The sequence below is a fragment of the Hemitrygon akajei genome, chromosome 5 (assembly GCF_048418815.1).
Source record: "Hemitrygon akajei chromosome 5, sHemAka1.3, whole genome shotgun sequence".
NCBI classification, from domain to species: Eukaryota; Metazoa; Chordata; class Chondrichthyes; order Myliobatiformes; family Dasyatidae; genus Hemitrygon; species Hemitrygon akajei.
In genome coordinates this window covers 160910423-160925126 of record NC_133128.1, presented here as the reverse complement: position 1 = coordinate 160925126, position 14704 = coordinate 160910423, and the positions used below count along the sequence as shown (strand labels likewise).

Here is a 14704-nt window from a genome sequence, read left to right as displayed (position 1 = left end):
CCATATCTCCATGCCCCATCATTGTTATACGTCCCACTGTTTGCATTATGAACCAATTTTCCTGATTAGTGCAATGAGCTTGCATCTATCGAACATTTTGTAGGCTCGTCTGTGATAGTCCAACTTTGTTTCCATAATTCAGTTGTCAGGTCGACTGCATATGTTTTTGGTTCTTCTAATTCTTTCTTGACTTTTCTTACTTCTTTTGTTGCTTTTTCTATTTCTTTTGTTTCTTCCTGTGTTGCCCTTATCACAATTTCATCTGTGAATGCATCTCCACAGCTTTCCATTGTATCCATTTTGGCGAGCATTTACATTTTAGTACAGCAATTTCTGACGGCAATTATATGTCATTCACAAGTTCTTGCACCAATTGGACATTCTTGTTTGGGATTCGTACAGCTGTAAGAAATGCCCTTCGTTTCCAGAAGTTTCCAAAACCATGAACAACTCGAAAAGCATGTTGAGAATTAGTATAGACATTCACCATTCTTCCTTCTACCACCTTACAGGCTTTAGTCAGAGCTTTCATTTCTGCCTGTTGCATAGAGATACCAGGAGCCTTGCTCCCTGGTACCAGTACTTCAGTTCCAGAAACAATGGTTCATCCTGTTATTCGAATTCCTCTTTTTACCATTGAGGAATCATGAGTGAACAGCATCAGATCTTTGGCAGAGTAACAGCCAACAGGATATTATCCATCTCCATGTTCTTGAGTTAAGACTGCCATCATGTATTTCTCATTGACATACGGGGTAAATGGTCTACCTGTATCAGGGACTCGTAATGCAGGTGCAGCAGACAATGTCACCTCACCGTCAAAGTTCGAAACACTTTTAGTTGTTCTTTATTACGAGTCACAGAGTCGTCTGAGTGCTTTATTGGATCTCCGTTTATTTTCTGATCCTTGGAGTTTTTCAGGGAGTTAAAAATGGTGAGTAGTCTTATTTCCAAGATTTCAGTTTATTTTAGAATACAAACAAACACAATACTAAGCAGACTAAATAAAGAGCTGAGAAACAAAGGAATAAAGGTAGCACTTCTGAAAAATCTATCACTTATATAAATAAGATGAAGAAAATTCCTTAGTGTTAAGTTAGTTAATAGGCTATGTAATTAAAACAATTGCATCATATGGATAATGTGCTCATACTTAGCCAATGAAAAATGAGAAAGGTGATAAACCGTTAGTTTATCTGCTATATCGCTTTCTGCCAGTGTGAATGTGAAAAATACACAAGTTTATTGAAAAGTACAAATCTTATAAAAAGTATTATTAAAAGAAGACAGTGGTTTCCAACAGCTTCCTACCCCTTGGTAGAATGTTGAGTGGTTGGGCAATGTCAACACATGAATCAAACGGTTCACTTTTGTAGCGATGAAATCCAGAAGTGATGGGGATTTGCTGAACTGTTGGAGGTAGTTTTTCTGACGTAACGTCTTTTGCTCAGTCCTCAGTGATTTCTTATTTACCGATGCCAAGCAAAATACTACTACTTGTTGCAATTATGCTTTGTCTAGATTTGCTTTGTGACCCTTGGAGGATAGATAATCAAGCAAGTGAATCATATTATGTTCACACTCGTGTGCAGCTTCGATGCAATCAGGACGTCAGACACATAATGTGTGATAGTTGAATCAATGGCTGTTAAGTTCTCAGATGTTTCCTCAAAGCCATGTAATGGACAATGGAACTGTTTTTAAGCCTTTGTGGTAGTCTCATCCAATCCAATTTCAGTTGTTGGGTCCACTGCATATGTTCTTGGTGGTACTTTAAATTCTTTGATCTTTCTTGCTTGTATTACTGTCATCTATGGTTGACATTCAGACACCAGTGATCAATGGACCAGAATCCATTGACCATATCAATAACTAAATCACTTGTGTGATGGCTTCAGGACATAGTTGATGGATCTCCCACTTGAGGGGTTAGGTAGTTAATGTATTGTTTAGCAAACTGGTATCTTCTGCCAGTCTTCTTTCATATGTTACATCTTCAGTCCTCACTTCCTTGATCTTTACTGGAGCAAACTGTGACATAGCTGCCAATCTTGTTATTTCATCACCGTCATCCTCACCTGAGCCAATAGAGGCCACTGGAGAGTCCATGTCATTCATGCTATAATTCCTTGGAGTTCAGATGGTGGCGCTGTTTCAGTGGGCTATCAAGCTAGCAAGATGGCGCCTGCAACCAACAGCGACATCCTGCAGATAGTTCATGGAACAATTTCTTTCATTACTTCTTCTGAATATTATTGTACTGTTAAGCTGCCTGTGATTAGAGCCTGGCATTGACATTTTGATGGTGTGTTCTCTTGGGCTGGTTGAGCAATCTGGCACTTTGCTGTCTCTGAGGGAGTTTAGTGAAACTGGAAGTGGAGAGTGCGGCCTGGAGGCGGGGCGCGATCCCGTGATCAGCTCTATTGCTTCTCTCGGATTGCGAAGTGAGCAAGCTTGAAGTTGATGAGGTTGAGAGTGGAGGGTGGGCAGGTGTTTGGTACCGTCTGCCTGATTTTGACTGGTCCACCTGATTTTGACTGGTCCACCTCTCCCGCTTGCTAGCTGCTGGCAGAGAAACTGGATTGAATTGATTTGACTTTATTACTTACATCCTTCATATACATGAGTAAAAATCTTTACATTACATATCTGTTTAAATGTGCAATGTGCAACTTACAGCAACTTATAATAAATAGTATATATAACAGGACAGTCAATATAACATAGAAACACAATTGTTTCAGCATGAATTAATCAGTCTGATGGCCTGGCTTTTATGCTGTGGTACTGTTTCCAGGAGTCGGGGTGACTCGGGTCCCCAATGATCCTTCAGGCCCTTTTTGCACACCTTTCTTTGTAAATGTCCTAAATAGTGGGAAGTTCACATCTACAGATGCTGTGGGCTGTCCACACCACTCTCTGTGGAGTCCTGCAATTGAGGGAAGTACAGTTCCTATACCAGGGAGTGATACAGCCAGTCAGGATGCTCTCGATTGTGCCCCTGTGGAAGGTTCTTAGGATTTGAGGGCCCATACCAAACTTCTTCAACTGTCTGAGGTGAAAGAGGTGCTTTTGTGCCTTGTTCGCCACACAGCCGGTATGTACTGACCTTGTGAGATCCTCAGTGATGTGTATGTCGAGGAACTTAAAGCTGTTCACCCTCTCAGATCCATTGATGTCAATAGGGGTGAGCCTGTCTCCATTCCTCCTGTAGTCCACAACCATTTTCTTTGTTTTTGCAACATTGAGGGAGAGGTTGTTTCCTTGACATCACTGTGTCAGGGTGGTGACTTCTTCTCTGTCGGCTGCCTCATTATTATTTGAGATTAGGCCAATCAGTGTAGTATCATAGCAAATTTAATTAGCAGATTGGAGTTATGGGTAGCAACACAGTCATGGGTATACAGAGAGTAAAGGAGGGGGCTTAGGACACAGCCTTGAGGGGCACCCGTATTGAGGGGCAGACGTGAGGGAGCTCACTCTTATCACCTGCTGGCGATCTGACAGGAAGTCCAGGATCCAGCTACACAAGGCAAGGTGAAGACCGAGGTCTCTGAGCTTCTTGTCAAGCTTGGAGTGAATTATGGTGTTGAATGCTGAACTGGAGTCCAAGAACAGCATTCTTGCAGGCATCCTTCTCCAGATGTGTAAGGACGGTGTGTAGAGCTGTGGCTGTTGCGTCATCTGTCGATCGATTGTGTTGGTAGGTGAACTGCAGGGGGTCCATTTTGGGTGGCAGCATGCTGCAGATGTAGTCCTTGACCCACCTCTCAAAGCATTTGCTTATTATTGAGGCGAGTGCAACAGGATGACAGTCGTTCAGACGTGCTATCTTGGTCTTTTTTGTTACAGGAACAATGGTGAACAATGGAGGGCACTCTACACTGGGAGCAGGAGAGATTAAAAATGTCTGTAAACACACCTGCCAGTTGTGCCACGCACACTCTGAGTACCCGCCCTAGGATGCCGTCCGGTCCCGCAGCCTTGCGGCTGTCCACTCTTTGGAAACACCGGAGTACCTCGGCCTCAGAGATAACCAAGCTGCAGGTCTCTTTGGCGGCTCTCCTCAGCGTTGGCAATATTGTATCGAGTGTAAAAAAAGATTTAGCTCATCTGGGATAGAGGTAGTAATGTTGGAAACTCCACTGTGTTTAGCTTTGAAGCCTGCAATGGTGTGCAGACCTTGCCATAAGCTACGTGTGCTGTTGGTGGAGAGTTGTGTCTGGATCTTGTCCCTGTATTGTCAGTTCGCTGCAGATTGGAGCTGCATTTCTCGAGTTCCTGTGGGCTCATTTTAGGGAACTGAGAGGTTCATGTTGCCTGTGTTTCTGGATTCTGGTTATACTCTTTTTTTGCTGTTTTTGAGCAGTTTGGTCAGGGCACTTTACTGTGAACTGGGGAGTTTTGGGAAAGACAGGCTCTGTGGCCTGCGGTCAGCTAGTGGCGCGACATGGCACTGACCTAAACTGAATACTCCTGGACACCGGGTTTGAAGTTTCATACTCTGTGTGTTGTTCGCTTTCTTTTTGCTGTTTGTGCATACTGTAACTTTTTCGCGCTTTGGGTGTTAAATGTTTTCTTTGATTGGGTTCCATGGTATTTCTTTGTTTCATGGCTGTATGCAGAGGGTGAATCACAGAGTTGTATTCTGTATACAGTCAGTCCACCTTATCCACGGGGTATTGGTTCCAGGACCCCCCCCCCCCCCCCCCCGCAGATACCAAAAACGCGGATGCTCAAGTCCCTTGTATAAGATGGTGTAGTATTTGCACATAACCTATGCACACCCTCCCGTATACTTTAAATCATCTCTAGATTACTTACAATACCTAATACAATATTTGTTATACTGTATTGTTTAGGGAGTAATGACAAGAAAAAGACATCTGTACATGTTTAGTACAGACGCAACCATCATAGCTCTTCTGGGAACACTGATGTTGCCTTGGCATCAGCCGATCCCGATTCTCCCGTGATCTTTAAGTTCTGGAGGCTGTAGCGCTTTACATAGCTAGCCAGCCATCCCTTATTAGCCATAAACTCCTTCCTCTCACTCACAAGTAGCGAACGAATGAGACGCGAGGCGAACAATGCTCAACTTCCGGGTATTCCCGATCTGTGGTTGGTTGAGTCCACGCGTGCGGAACCCGCAGATAAGGAGGGTCGACTGTATATAATTTGATAATAAATGTTCTTTGAACTTTAAACATCTAATGTAATTACTCAGAATGCAGATGGTGGCGCTATCTCAAAGGATTGTAGTAGGTGTTTTCCAAGAAGTATCACTGGTAGAACCTCTGTGCAATGTGTTTGATTTGATCGTGCTTGCTGATTCGTACAGATTTACTGTGGTGAGCATTCTGACCAGCTGATTCATCGTCTGGTATGGGGATGGGCTGGCTACTATACACACACTTATACTTTTTTTAATATATTAGTATGTATTGCATTGTACTGCTGCCACAAAGTTAGCAAATTTCACGACGCAAGCCAGTGATATTGAACCTGATTTTGATTGTGGTCTTTCATTCATTCAATGAATGCAGAAGAAGCGTGCAACTTTTGATGAACTAGAAAAACAGTATGAGATCGTACTCTCCTGACTTGCCTATCACATAGACAGCTAGTATGCAATATCCATGGTCAACCCCAGCCGACAGAAGGCCTTGTTCAAACTTCCACCATTTGGTGTAGTGAAGTGGAACTAGGATTTTTTTCTTGGATAATTTGGAATTCATGGAGGGAGCTTTTACCTCCTTTTAAGTTCGCGCACTAACGTTTTCACTTCCTCTGGGATTCTGCCAAGTCCTTAAATCTTCGCAACCATCCTGCTGACTGTGCGGAATTGTTGGATTCTGCTGATCTGAGGTTCTTTCAGAAGTCAAGGGTGAGACATAAAACTTGCTGCTTCGCAATCATTTTATGAGGTGATAAAAAGGATAGAAATGGAGAGTAGTGACAGAGAAGGTGATGACGGGGAAGGAGAATAAAGATGGAAAGACAAAGTGCTCTGCTCTTCTGAAACCATAGATAATGGACATTCCATTCAAATTTTTAACCAATCAGATAGCCCCTATTCAAATAATGCGATACCCAAGAAGCATCCAGAATAATACAAAGCACTGTAACCACTAGGGGACACACTAGACAAATTCATATGCATAAATAATTATATAAATACAAGCGGGCATAAGAAAGTTAAAACTACAAGAAAATAACAATTATGCAGTCTAACCCAACACAAGAAATCCAAATAGGAGCTCAATCAAAATGCTATACAGTTAAAGCAGTAATCCATTTGTGCAGCAATAAAGGCTGATATCCACAAGCTGTACCTGAACTCTAATCTTGCGTTTCTTCTAAGAAAAGTATTTAAATCTCTCTCAATACCAAATATGGTGATATCATGTGCAATGATGTGCCCGTACATGATTGGGCGGAGCACTGAGCATGCGCAGGATTGCTAGCATGTTCCAGCACATGGCTGGGTTAAGATGTGTTTATTTATTACTGTAAATAAAAGTTATCTAATTCTTCCAGAACATGATTCTTCATTGTTAACCCACAGTATGTTTAAACAGAAGTAACACAACATGGTGTCAGGAGTGGTTCTGGAAGCATAATATGGGAGAATCAAGAATCGAAGATAATCGAGATAAAAGAAGAAAAAAAAAAGTTTGAACTGTAAACGGTAAAATGAAAGGGTTACAACCCCAACAAAACTTCAGCTGACTGGTAATGTAGCTGAGAATTGGAGGATATTCAAGCAACAGTTTGAACTGTACTTATCGGCGATCGATTATGAAGAAAAATCAGAAAAAACCAAATCTGCGTTTCTGCTCCATGTAATCGGGAATGACACAGTAGAGGTATATAATAATTTTGTCTTTGAAGATGGAGAAAATTTCAATTTAAAGTCAATAATGGTCAGATTTGAAATATTTTGTATACCTAAGCGTAATTTTACGTATGAGTGATGAATTCTTCATGTGCGCAGAGAGCTGCTGAAACAATTGATCAGTATGTTACTGGGTTAAGAAAGGGTAGTAGAACATGCAAGTTTGGATTGCTCACTGACTGTCTCATTAATGATAGAATTGTTTGTGGCATTTGAGATAATGCTCTGAGAGAAAGGCTGTTGAGAGAGCAAGATTTAAATTTTGAAAAAGCTTTGGCGCTTTGCAAAGCTCCTGAGACCGTGACGTTGCAGGCTGAAGAGCTTTTTGTTGAAAACTGCAATGTAAGCACTGTAAAAACTGCGAATATCTCAAGAAATATAATAGTACATCCACAAAACCAACAGAGAGCAAGACGGCATTTGAAAGAAAAAAATCATGTGATCGCTGTGCGTGGGAACATCGTCCAAATCAGTGTCCCACATATTTGCAATGGCTGTGGTAAAATTAATCATTTTTCACGCTGTTGTAAAAGTAGAAAGAAGGAAAATAAAATGAAACATGTAAATGTGTGCTTAAAGGTGAACGTGAGGAATGTTATTTAGATGTGCTTTGTGAAAATAAACAAAGTAAGAATGACTGGACTATTCCATTGCAAGTGAACCAAAACAATATTCTGTTTAAACTTGATACTGGAGCACAAGTAAATGTTCTTGCAGAATCTGAGTTTAATGCTTTAAAGCCAAGACCGAAGTTACATAAGACAAATATAAAAGTGACTGGGTATTCAGGTGCAGACATTCCAGTTAAAGGAACATGCATGGCAAAGGTATCACACAAAAATATTGTGCACACGCTTTCATTTGTGGTCGTGCCAAAAAATGTACAGTCAATTATGGGTTAATCTGCCTGCGAAAGACTTAATTTGGTGAAAAGAGTTTTAGTCTTGGACAGTGACACAGAGCTGAAGCAACAAGATGTTGCATTACAGTCGGTAGAAGGTGATGTAACTCGACTGCAGGTCCAGCTCATGGAGGCAAATGCTGACATGGAGAATATAAAAGCAGTAGCTGCAGTGCCTGAGACGACCAAACAGAAGGCAATTGATGATATGCATTTTTTAAAAAATTTTAGTACCATGAAAAATTTTATATTTCTGCATATACAGTGTATGTATTCTACAACATATCCCACAGTCCACTTTCTTCATTTGTTTATCTTCCTCCTTGATCTCACAAGCAGATCTGATACCATATGTCCTGTCTGTATGTCTAAATCAGTAACACAAGTAGATTTTAAACATCTGAGGTCCCAACACAGATCACTGTAAAACCCTACTAGTTAAGGCTTGCTAGGCAGGAGATGACTCATTCTTTCCCTGTTTTCTGCCTCCTTTTAGTTAATTAATCCTCTATTTGTGCTAATATAGTTCCTTGATACTATGAGGCCTTATCTTGCAGAGTATTCTCTGCTACCTCTTATTGAATGCATCTGGAAATTCAAAATGCCTTATCTATTGTTTTCTCATTTTACTTTTTGCATTTTTGGAGCACTAGTAAATTTTAAAACATTTCCTTTTCATAAAACCATATTGTGTCTGTTTCATTGCGTGATAATGTCCTAAGTGTTCTGTTTTTACCTCTTATTCATGGATTCCAGCATTTTCCTTAAGGACAGATGTTTGGCAAAACGGCCTTTTGTTCCCAGCTTTTGTTGTTTTCTTGAATATTGATATAACACCAGCATAAGGTGGAAAAAATGTGTAGGCTCTTTAACCCTGAATTATTTACTAATTCAGATGTTCCCAAGATTTCCTTGCTTGCATTCACTGATTTTTTTCTCTTGCCTGTCAGCATTCCAATTATTAACACTGAATAAATATCAAAAATAGCCCACTCAAATTTTAGCGATTCCTTGACACTTCCCTCTCCGGTTTGAAAACCTCAGCACTAATGACTTTAATGTGTACTGTGCTCAGCTGTTTCTGAAATCTACGTTTGCATCCTTTGTCATCTTAGTAAAGTTTTAAAACCAGCAGTAAATAAGGGGCCTATACAGACAGACAGACATACTTTATTGATCCCGAGGGAAACTGGGTTTCATTACAGTCGCACCAACCAAGAATAGTGTAGGAATATAGCAATATAAAACCATAAATAATTAAATAATAATAAGTTAATCATGCCAAATGGAAATAAGTCCAGGACCAGCCTATTGGCTCAGGGTGTCTGACACTCCGAGGGAGGAGTTGTAAAGTTTGATGGCCACAGGTAGGAATGACTTCCTGTGACGCTCAGTGTTACATCTCGGTGGAATGAGTCTCTGGCTGAATGTACTCCTGTGCCTAACCAGTACATTATGGAGTGGATGGGAGACATTGTCCAAGATGGCATGCAACTTGGATAGCATCCTCTTTTCAGATACCACCGTCAGAGAGTCCAGTTCCATCCCCACAACATCACTGGCCTTACGAATGAGTTTGTTGATTTTGTTGGTGTCTGCTACTCTCAGCCTGCTGCCCCAGCACACAACAGCAAACAATACATCAAGTCATAAACCAATTAGGTAAATTTTCAGGATGAAATTACTTACAACTAATGAAAAGAACTGAGATAGATTGTTCACCCTGCGGCCCACTGATTCCTTTCTGAAAGCTTGTATCTGCAGCCCATGCAGTTCCAGTGCTTCCCGCAAAAATTCCACTGGAGTTTGGAATTTGGCTCGTCTTGCAAATGTTGTGCTGCTTCGACACCAGTACCTACAGAAAATCTACATGGCCAATTTTTGTGCACACATATGATTCAAAGTTCACCATAAATCTATTATCTAAGTACATATATGTAATCATATACATCCGTTTTCTTCATTAAATAAAATAAACATAATAGAAACAATGAAAGACTACCTCCAACAGATGGGCACCGGAAGACCACAGTCTGTGCGGATTTGTCATAAAATATTCTCCTCGCTGACGGTCAACACTGGCGCATCTTAGGAGTGTGTGCTTAGCCCACTGCTTTACTCTGTGTATACACATGACTGTGTGGCTAGACATAGCTCAAACACCATCTACAAATTTGCTGACAATACAACCATTGTTGGTAGAATCTCCGGTGGTGACGAGAGGGCGTACAGGAGTGAGATATGTCAGCTAGTGGAGCAACAACCTGGCACTCAACGTCAGTAAGACGAAAGAGCTGATTTTGGACTTCAGGAAGGGTAAGATGAAGGAACAGATACCAATCCTCATAGAGGGATCAGAAGTGGAGAGAGTGAGCGGTTTCAAGTTCCTCGGTGTCAAGATTTCTGAGGATCTAACCTGGTCCCAACATATCGATGTAGTCATAAAGAAGGCAAGACAGCGGCTACATTTTGTTAGGAGTTTGAAGAGATTTGGCAATTTGGCATGTCAACAAACACACTCAAAAACTTCTATAGTTGTATCGTGGAGAGCATTCTGACAGACTGCATCACTGTCTGGTATGGAGAGACTACTGCACAGGACCGAAAGAAGCTGCAGAAGGTTGTAAATCTAGTTAGCTCCATCTTGGGCACTAGCCTACAAAGTACCCAGGACATCTTTATGGAGCGGTGTCTCAGAAAGGCAGCGTCCATTATTAAGGACCTCCAGCACCCAGGGTATGCCCCTTTCTCACTGTTACCATCAGGTACGAGATACAGAAGCCTGAAGGCACACATTCAGCGATTCAGGAACAGCTTTGCCATCCAATTCTTAAATGACTTTGAAGCTTTGGACATGACCTCACTTTTTTTAAATATACGGTATTTCTGTTTTTGCAGTTTTAAAAATCTATTCAATTTATGTAACTGATTTACTTGTTTATTTTTATGTTTTTTTTCTCTGCTAGATTATTTATTGCACTGAACTGCTGCTGCTGCTAAGTTAACAAATTTCATGTCACATGCCGGTGATAATAAACCTGATTCTGGTTCTGAAACCATTAATATGCTAAAGACAACAAACTATGCAAATATAAAAGAGAAAAAAAGGAACACCAAATAAACAAGCAAGCAAGCAAGCAATAAATATGGAAAACATGAAGTGAAGAGTCCTTGAAAGCGAGTCCATTGGTTGTGGGAACAGATCAATGATGGGATAAATGAAGTTATCCCTTTTTGGTTCAAGACTCTGATGGTTGACGGGCAATAACTGTTCTTGATCCTGGTGGTGTGAGTCTTGATGCTCCTGTAGCACCTTCCCAATCGCAGCAGCGAGAAGAGAATGTGTCCTGAGTGATGGGGGTCCTTACTGATGGATGCTGCTTTCCTGTGACAGTGCTCCATGTAGATGTGCCCAATGATGTGGAGGGCTTTACCTACAATGAACTAGGCCATATCCACCACTTTTTGTAGGCTTTTCCATACAAGCGCGTTGTTTTCGTACCAAGCCATGATGCAACCAGTCAATATACTCTCCACCACACATTTATAGAAGTTTGTCAAATTTGAAATGACTGTCGAATCTTTGCAAACTCCTACGGAAGTAGAGGCACTTCTGTGTTTTCTTTGTAATGGCACTTTTGTGTTGGACCGAGGACAGATCCTTTGAAGTAATAACAGCGAGGAACTTAAAGTTGCTAACCCTATTCACCTCTGATCCCTTGATGAAAATTGCCCCTTGGACCTCCAAATTCTTTATCCTGAAGTCAATAATCGGCTTCTTGGTCTTGCTGACATTGAGTGAGAGGTTGTGGCATCACTCAGCCTGATCTTCAATTTTCCTCCTATATGCTAATTTGTCACTACCTTTGGTTTGGCCAATGACAGTGGTGTCATCTGTAAATTTAAATTTGACGGCGGAGCTGTGCTGAGCCTCACAGTCTTAAGTATAAAGCGAGTAGAAAAATCACCCTGATTGATAAAATTATCCATGACATTTACATTGGAATGGTGGTGAGGTGGATATGATAGCCGATGTGAAACATTGTCAAAGGTTTTCATGTCAATTACCTGAATGCATATAAAATTAAAAAGTATTTAGACTAGCCTCTGCCTCCATATAATTGTAATCTGCACATCCCTCAATGTGAGACCAAGCTGGAAATTGCAATGTTTCCTGCACACTACCTGCATCAGAGATCATCTGTCACTCAACAGTTAAAAGTGAGCTCAACATTTGTGGTGCTGCTTGGATTGAATGCACACAAAACAGTTCAAATGGCCTACGAGCAATCAGCAGGCTTCTCCCTCTGCTTAAAAGTGGGTAAATAACAACATTTACTCTGATAAATCTGCTAGGCAGGTCAAGTGGTCTGACACAGTGAATTAAGCACTTTGTCAGGGAGAAAACATCTCCCTGAGAAATTAATCGAAGGTTATTGTATTATTTTTTATTGTTGGCTGTAAAATGCCTGAAGCATCAAGGAAAAAGTAAAATAAAATGCAAGTTCTTTCCTTATGCAAGGATTGCTGTGTTATTGGAGGTACTGTGATGCACATGAAATATTAACTACCTGCCTGCTTTAGTGAATGTAAAAGATCACATATCTTGAAGGCAACTGGGATTCTCCAGAGCCACATCTACTATTCAGCCTACTGGACAAAGTTAACTTGGAATGGCTGTAGAATATTTGAGCTTCTTAAAAATTCTCATTTAAAGATTCAGTAAAACGGTAAATGATCAGTTATTTGTTTATGTGAAACAAATTAATTCACAGTTACAAAATCACTAAAGGATATCAGCCAAAATTAATTTCTCCCATCAATTTTAGGTGTGACTGCTGTTTTGCTAGAGCAAATAAATTAATTCTCCCCTGTATGTTTCCCTAAAAAGCAATTCATCTGATTATCTTTTGAAAATAGTTATTAAATCTGCTTTCACAGTGCATTCCAGATTGTAATGACCCACTGTGTTTATTGTTATTGCTTCTAGTTCTTTTGTGAAATTCTAATCATCTGGACCCCTCTGGTGACTATGACTATTGCTAAGATGATCTTGTTATTTGTTTTGTCAAAAGTTGAAATGACTTTGAACATAGTATCAAATCTCTTTCTGACCTAATGTACTTCAAGAAGTCAAGTTTCACTCCTGCCCTCCCCCACCCCCAATAATATCACTTATAAACCAAGATGTGTGATATTGTTGACTTTTTTCCTTTCGATAATTTGTTTGCATTTCGTTAATACTCGGATATGTTCTACACTTCTTGACTAATCTGTGTAGGACTCCCAAGTTCTTAAAAAGCCCTACTGGTGAACTGGTTCGCTACTTCATCACAGTACCCCCATTAACATGGTAATTCCCCAGCCCTTAATGAAAGAACTTGCTTTTTCTTGCTGTCTCTCAATGCTTTAGGTATTTTACATCCAACAATAACAAGTAAATAAAATAGCCTTTGATAAGTTTATTAAAATTCAAAAAACCCCACTGGTCCACTGGTTCTCTATCATTTGGACTGATCACATCCTCTAAGAACTCCAGCAGATCAGTTAAACATGACTTTCCTTTTCTAAATCCATCTTGGCTCTGTTCAGTACTACATTCCTTGTGGATTTCTGCCTTAACATTCATTCGTTCCTTTGTTAATTCAAACTTTTCTCTTCCCACCAACTTTAGGGTAATAAGTCTGTAGTTTCCTGTTCTCAGTTACTGGGATCATATTTGCTAACCTTTCAATGAACAGAAACAGTCCCAGAACATATAGAACCCTTGGTGGATAATCAGAACAACCACTATCTCAAAAGTGATTTGGAAACTCTGGGATGTACGTCGTTGGTTTCTTGTGGGTTATCAGTTTTCAAGCTCACTAACTTCTCCAGTGCCGTTTTTCTTCTTGGGGAGGACCTGGACTAGAACAACGTACTTGATCCTTAAATACCTTCTGAAATGCTCAGTTTAAGAGGCATTCTTGGATGGCTTTGTAAGCTTCATTGCATCTTATAAATGACTTAAAACATCAACCCAGTGGTTTTGTCATTACTATTTATGTAGCAATCTTGCCTTTCCTTATATTCTCTCTCAATGTCACACAAACAAAGGAGCTGGTTGTGGATTACAGGAGGAATGGAGACGGGCTAACCACAGTTGGCATCAATGTATCTGGGGTTGAGAGGGTAAACAGCTTCAATTTCCTCGGCATCCACATCACTGAGGACCTCGTGGTCTGTATGCACCAACTGTGTGGTGAAAAAGCCACAACAGCGCCTCTTTTACCTCAGACAGTTGAGGAAGTTTGGTATGGGCCCCCAGATCCTAAGAACTTTCTACAGGGGCACAATTGAGAGCATCCTGACTGGCTGCATCACTGCCTGGTATGGGAACTGTACTTCCCTCAATCACAGGACTCTGCAGAGAGTGGTGCAGACAGACTAGCACATCTGTGGTTGTGAAACTTCCCATGATTCAGGACATTTACAAGGACAGGTGTATAAAAAGGGGCAGATAGATCATTGGGGACCCAAGTCATCTCCACCACAATCTATTCTAGCTGCTGCCATCCAGGAAGTGGTACCACAGCATAAAAGCCAGGACCAACAGGCTGCGGGACAGCTTCTTCCACCAGGCCACTGATGAACTCAAGCTGACTTGAGTGTACTCTATATTACATTGACTGCTCTATTTATTATAAATTAGAAATTACTATGATTGCACATTGCACATTTAGATGGAAACATAACCTACTCCTCATGTAGATGAAGGATGTAAGAAATAAGGCCAATTCAATTCAATTAAAACATTCCAAAATTTGTGAATTTCATCTTAAATCAAGTGTTGTTTAATTCAGGCCACCGTATTACTATTCAACATCATTATTAACTATGCTGCTAAATAGAATAAATGCTTTTGT

At 40.6% G+C, this 14704-nt stretch overlaps 1 protein-coding gene across 19 annotated transcripts in view; it reads left to right on the top strand.

The window, feature by feature from the left end:
• LOC140728384 (PTB domain-containing engulfment adapter protein 1-like) overlaps positions 1-14704 on the top strand; it is a 383776-nt gene that overhangs the window by 153440 nt on the left and 215632 nt on the right. Inside the window, exon 1 of one of the 19 annotated variants that reach the window (XM_073047030.1) lies at positions 6703-6869. The exons of the other annotated variants lie outside the window; for them this stretch is intronic. The gene's annotated coding sequence lies outside the window, so the exon portion shown is untranslated. Of the gene's footprint in view, positions 1-6702; positions 6870-14704 lie in introns of those variants that run through there. 19 annotated transcript variants of the gene reach the window in all.